This window comes from Suricata suricatta, chromosome 9, assembly GCF_006229205.1.
Source record: "Suricata suricatta isolate VVHF042 chromosome 9, meerkat_22Aug2017_6uvM2_HiC, whole genome shotgun sequence".
NCBI lineage: Eukaryota > Metazoa > Chordata > Mammalia > Carnivora > Herpestidae > Suricata > Suricata suricatta.
The window spans coordinates 135,243,199-135,249,650 of NC_043708.1; positions in this window are offsets into that span (position 1 = coordinate 135,243,199).

Sequence of the window (6,452 nt, forward strand, 5' to 3'; positions counted from 1 at the left end):
TTTTTGCCCATTTAAAAAACTGGATTGACTTTTGAGAGTCCTCCATCCCTCCATGGCTCAGATGATGCGGGGTTGGTTCTAGACCACCATAAACCAAGTCAAATGAAATTTTCTAGTTTTCCAGAGCATGTTAAAGTTGTGCAGTAGCGTTAGTGCTAAAGAAAAAGTACTTACCTTACTTAAAATACTTTATTGCTTATAACCATCATGAGCTGTACGTCCTAATCACTCATCACAGATCACCAAAAGTATGAAATATTGAGGGAATTACCAAAGTAGGACACAGACCAGAATGAGCAAATTTTGTTGGAAAAATGGCCCTGACGGACTCGGTGGGTGTGGCCCGCCCCAAACCTTCAAGCTGTCAAACACGCAGTATCTGCGCAGTGCGAGAAAGTGAGGCACGTGTGCGCTTCGGGCCCAAGTCCGCGGGTCCGAGGGTCTGCAGAGATCCTCTCCCCGTCGGTGGCTTCCCCTCCTGTTTAAGTTTGACGAAGTCCATATTTCTCTGGATTGTGCTTTTGTTGGTCTAAGAAATCATTACCTAACTCAAGAGGTAAACATTTTCTAGAAGTGTAAAGTCTCAGGTTTTGCATTTATTTCTGTGATCCATTTTGACTCTGGCTCCAGCTAGACACTCAGTTCATTTTCTTCGCATATAAATATCTAGCGGTATTAGCTGAAAAGGCGGTCCTTTCTCCACCGTGTTGCCCTTGTACCTTTGTCAAAAATCAGTTGCTTTAAGTTTCTGTTCCACTGATCCATTTGTCTTAATGGCCAACCTACATGGTCTTGATTACTGTAGATTTATACTAATTCTTGCAATCAGGTAGCATTCGCTTTCCAGTTTCTGCCTGTGAAAGTTGCTTTGGCTGCTCCACACCCTTTGCTTCTTCATATGAATTTGAGGGTTAACTTGTCATTCTTTCTGCAAAAGAATCTAGGATTATTGAATCTATAGATCATTTTAGGGAGAAGTGACCTATCCATTTATTTAGGTTTTCTTTCGGCAACACTTTATAGGTCACACATGCAGATCTTTCGCATCCTTGTCAGAATTACCCCTAAGTATTTCGTGTCTCTTGGTGCCACTGCGGGATTTTTAAGTTACAGTTTCTGGTTGTTGCGTGCCTGTAGGAGCACAGTTGATTTTATGTATATTTTCTTATATGCTGAAACCTTGCTAAACTCACTAAAAGAAAAATAAGGGGCACCTGGCTGGCTCGGCGTACGCAACACGCTTGGTCTTGGGGTCCTGGTTCGAGCCCCTTGTTGGGTGTAGAAGTTACTAAGGATAAACCTAAATGAACAAAGAGGAAAAAAATACCATCTTAACCAATTGGCTCTGCTTTGTGGAACATTTCTTCATGGCTTAGCCAGGCTCTTCACACTCTTTCAGCCTCTTTTTTTAATTTAAATAAATTTTTTTTATTTTTAGAGAGAGTGGGAGAAAGGGGCAGAGGAGCAAAGAGAACCCTAAGCAGGCTCCACGCTCAGCACAGAGCCTGACATGGGCTCCATCCCACGATCCTGGGTTCAGGACCAGCGCCCAATCAACATCTGGGTGCTGAACTGACTGAAGCACCCAGGCGTCCCTCAGCCTCTGCGTCCTGCTTGTGTGGAAGCGGAGTGAGAGCCCAGGGTTTGGTCAGGCTCTTCCTCTTGCGGAGCGCACCGGCCCCGGGCGCGGGCTATGCTTCCGCGGCTCCTCGTGACGCCGGGGGAGCTTGGGAAGGCCTTTCCCTAAGTACCTCCTTCCCCAGCTTCTTTCTTCCAGTCCTTTTATATGTCCATTACTTGTCCCAACTGTCGTCCCTTCTCCAAGCTGCTGCAGCCAATCCAGTGCCACTGAACACCTCGGGCCAAAGTCACCGGCAAAACACAGGCCAGCTCGTCGGCTTTTAGGCACGCGCCACGCGTGGAGAAGCCCGCAGTGCCTGTTCAGGAAGGCCGTGTCCCTCCCTCTGGTGCTACCGCGCGCGGAAGCGGGAGCTCCTGCCCCCCCCCCCCCCCATGGGAGAGGCGGGCAGTTCCAAGTGGCCAGCACGCTCCCCACACAGCAGCTGCTGGTGCTCCCCTGGGTTGCTGGGAATTTTTGACTGGACGTCCAGACTTTGGCAAAAGTGGATCCCAAAGGTTTCCACCAGCTCATTAGCTGCTTTCGTGGAAAGGCAGAGCCTGGGAGGGCCCTATACCATCTTCAGGGACATCCGATTCTAAGCGTGTATCCACCTAAAATTGCTTCAAAATACACAAAGCAAAACTGATAATGGACAAATCTGCCATTGGACTTCACTTCTCTCAGTAACTGATAGAACAACTAGATAAAAACAGCCAAGACTGTCAAGGAAACGACCCCCACCAGTGACCGGCCGGACCCAGGTGTGGGACACCATCCAGCAGCAGCAGCGAACATTCTTCTGCAAAGTGCATCCGGAAAAGTCATGAAAACAGATCCTAGTCTGGGGCATAAACCTTAACAAGTTTTTAGAATTTTTAAGTGATCAGGGCATGCAGTTGGTTCAGTCGAGTAAGCATCTGACTGTTGGTTTGGGCTCAGGTCATGATGTCCTGGTTCATGAGCCGGAGCCCCACATCAGGCTCCGCGCTGACAGTGTGGGACCTACTTGGGACTCTCTCTCTGCCCCTCCTCCCCACATGCTCCCTCTCTCAAAATAAAAAAATTTAGAGGAAATTATCTCTAACCATAATGAAGTTAAACTATAACAAACTCTCAGAAGATGCCCCAACACTTGGCAATTAGATAACACTTCTAAATGATACAGAAGTCAAGAGGGGAAATTTCACAGGAAATTTGCAGATATTTTGAACTGAAAGAAAATCAAAGTTTGAGATGCTGCTAAAGCAACAGAGGAAATGTTACAGTATTAAATGCTTATATTAGAAGAAAAGTCTCAATGCAAGGAGTCTTTATGTTAAAATATAAAACAACAAAATAACCTGAAAAGAAGTAAACCTAAGAGCAGGAAGCAATGAAATTGAAAAGACCAAAGCAATATAGAAGAAAATCAAAATCTGATTCTAAAAACAAAAAAAAACTGGTAAACTTTTAGTGATAATGAGAAAAAATAACAGATTAATAGTATCAGGAATGAAAAAGTAGGGCTATCATGAAGTTTTTTAATGTTTATTTTTGAGCAAGAGAGAGTGTGAGCAGGGAGGGGCAGATAGAGAGGGAGACACAGAATCTGAAGCAGGCTGCAGGCTCTGAGCTGTCAGCACAGAGCCCGACGCGGGGCTCGAACTCATGAACCATGAGATCACGATCTGAGCCGAAGTTGGAGGCCACCCAGGGGCTCCAAGGGCTATCACCACAGACTCCACAAACCTGAACGGGATCGTGATTGACTATTGCACAGAAATTTGACAACTTAAGTGGACAAATTCCTTGAAAGACACAAATTACCAAACTCACACCCACCCGAAAACAAAGAATCTGAACAGTCCTATAGCAATCAAATAAATTTAATCCATCACTGAAAACCTGAAAATAAAAACTCGAGGCCTAGATAGCATTACTGGTGGGTTCTACTAAACACTTAAATTGGAAAGAACACCAATTCTATGCAGTTTCTTCCATGATCTCCCAGTTGGTGGGCTGGAGCCTCACGCTGGGCTCTGTACTGATGCCCGGTTGGAATTCTCTCTCTCCCTCTCTGCCCCTCCCCCACCCACACTCTCAAAATAAAACTTAAAAGGAATACATGCTACAACATGGATGAACCTTGAAAACACTGTTAAGTCAAAGAAGCCTGACACCAAAGGCCACATGTAGGATTCCATTTATATGAAACTTCTAGAATCAGCAAATCCATACGGACAGAAAGTCAGTCAGTGGTGCCGGAGTCTAGAGGTACGTGGGCAGGAACTACTAACCAGGAAGGGGTTGGGGGTTACGAAAATGTTCTGGGCGCCTGAGTGACTCAGTTGGCTGAGCCTCCAACTTTGGCTCAGGTCGTGACCTCACAGTTTGGGAGTTCAAGCAGCATACTGGGCTCAGAGCCTGGAGCCTGCTTCCGATTCTGTGTGTGTCTCTCTCTCTCTGCTCCCCCACCCCCCACCCCGCTCTTGCTCACTTTCAAAAATAAACATTAACATATATATATGAAAATGTTCTGAAATTAGATTGTGGTGATGGTTGCACAATGCCGTGAATGGACCAGAAGCCACTGCACTGTGTAGTGGCTCAGGGGGTTAACTGTTCGCTTCTTGACTCCTGGTTCCTGAGATCAAGCTCCACCTTGGGCTCGGCCCTGACAGTGCGGAGCCTACTTGGGATTCTCTCTCTCTCTCGCCCTCCCCCGTGCACACGTGCTCTCTCTCAAAATAAACATTTTTTAAAAATAAGTAAAAGGGTGAATTCTATGGTATGTGAATTATATATAATTTTTTAAACATTGGTGTAACCTACCATATTAACAAACCAAGGAAAAGCCACATGATCACATCAACTGATGCAGGAAAGCATTTGGCAAAATTCATGATAAAGTTTCCCAGAAAATTAAGAATAAAAGGAAGTTCCTTAACCTGACAAAATGCGTCTGCCACAGTCAGCTTCCAAGTAACACAAAGACTGCATGTTTTCCTCAAAAGATCACAAGGCAAAGCTGCCTACTCTCCCTACTCCTATCGAATATTACACGGGAATTCCTAGCCAGTGCAGCCAGAAGAAATAAATGACAGGGAGACTGGAAAGAAAGAAATGAAATGGTCTTCATTCATAGGGGTCAGGGTTGTGTGGATTCCAAGGAACCTACAAAAAGCTACAATTAGTAGTTTCACAAGGCCAGCGAATACAAGGTTTACCTACAGAACCAACCTCGTGTCTGTATACTAGCAATCAACAATTAAAACTAAAATTTGCAAAAGAGCATTTAAGAGAACTCCAAAATAATGAAATACCTAGGTATAAATCGAAACATGTATCTGTATGCTGAAAACTGCAAAATACTGCTGAAAAGAGGAAAGACCCAAAATAAACAGCCATCCTGTGTTCTCGGACTGGAATGCTCCACAACGCGAGATGGGCGTCCTCCTCGAGGGGTGCAGAGCTCATAATTCCAGCAGACAAGCTAACACTGAACTGTATATGGAAACACCAATGAGAAGAACCAAAGCATTTTTAAAGAACCAACTTGGAGGCTGGTTCTGTCACTCCATCTCATCTGAGACCAGCCTATGCTACTGATCAGTGAAAAGACAAACAGGTCAGTGAACAGAACAGCAGGTCTAAGAAGCCCCACACAAATATGCTCACATTGTTTTTGAAAAACGTGCAAAGGGTTGTGCTTAAGATGGCGGAGAAGTAGGGAGCTCTGTTACCTCCGCCCACTCGTAACTGTCAAACTCAGAATAATTAAAAAAGCCACAACTTTCCGATCCGCAAGAGCGGAGGAGCGCGCAGACCCCTGACTGATCAGAGCCTCAGGGACGCCTGCGTGCGCGATCGGGGTCAGACTCTGGGGGAGGGGCGCCGGCCCAAAGCGGAGCTGGGGAGAGAGCGCCCAGAGGCTCGGCGCTGGACGTGCTGGACCCGCAGGGGCCGTGTGCCCAGGGGCGGCTCAGCACCCTGGAGGGCCGGGCACGAGCAGGCTGTGCAGGGGGAAGAGAAGGAGGGACTGAAAACGCTGGTAGAGTGATCTCTGGAGCCGGGATCCTGCCAGGCCGGGAGCCGCCGGGCGGGGAGAGAACTCCATCCCCGCAGCGGGCGTGCTCTCCGGGGGCCCGGCTGCCCCCTGACTACAGGCAGAGCCGGGAAAGGGCTGGCTCCCCGGTTCCCCTGCTCAGTCCCGGCCGGAGAGCCGCCTGCGGAGACCCTTTTACCTGGGGTGGCAGCATCGAAGTGCGTGGACTAGGACTTGGAAACCTGGTGGAGCTTAGGAAACCGAAGCAATCTGGCCCGCCCGCGGCGCAGGGAAGTCAGACTAAAGAGAGTGGCTGCCAACGCGTGGGCTGAAGGGGGTTTGGGGCGCCGCCATTCTTCTCCCCGCATCCGCTCAGGCGGGGCCTCCGAGAGCAGCCCCTGAGACCCCGCCCACCCGCACGACGCCACGCCCATCCACGCGGGAGAGCTGCTGTGGTTTTCATTATTTTTAACTTTTTTCTTATTTTTTAAAATTTTTCCCTTGTTTCTTCTTTACTATTTTCCTTTTTCCTTTTTTCCTCCCTTTCCCCCTGGAGTCTGGAAAAGACCAACATTTATGCGCTGCTGTGATTAGATCAACTCTTCCCATCCAGATATATTTTCCTTTATCTCATTCTTATCTCCCCCCGCCCAGGTTTGATGCTCTCAGACTGTCCTTCATCTGTGGCTGTTTCTGTCCCCCTGCCTTATTCTTTTCCTTTCCTGTCTTCTCTTTTCTGTTCTTTCTTTCCCCTTTTGGTTTGCTGGTTTATTTGATCTGTCTGTGCTTGTGTTCCCTGTGTGTCTG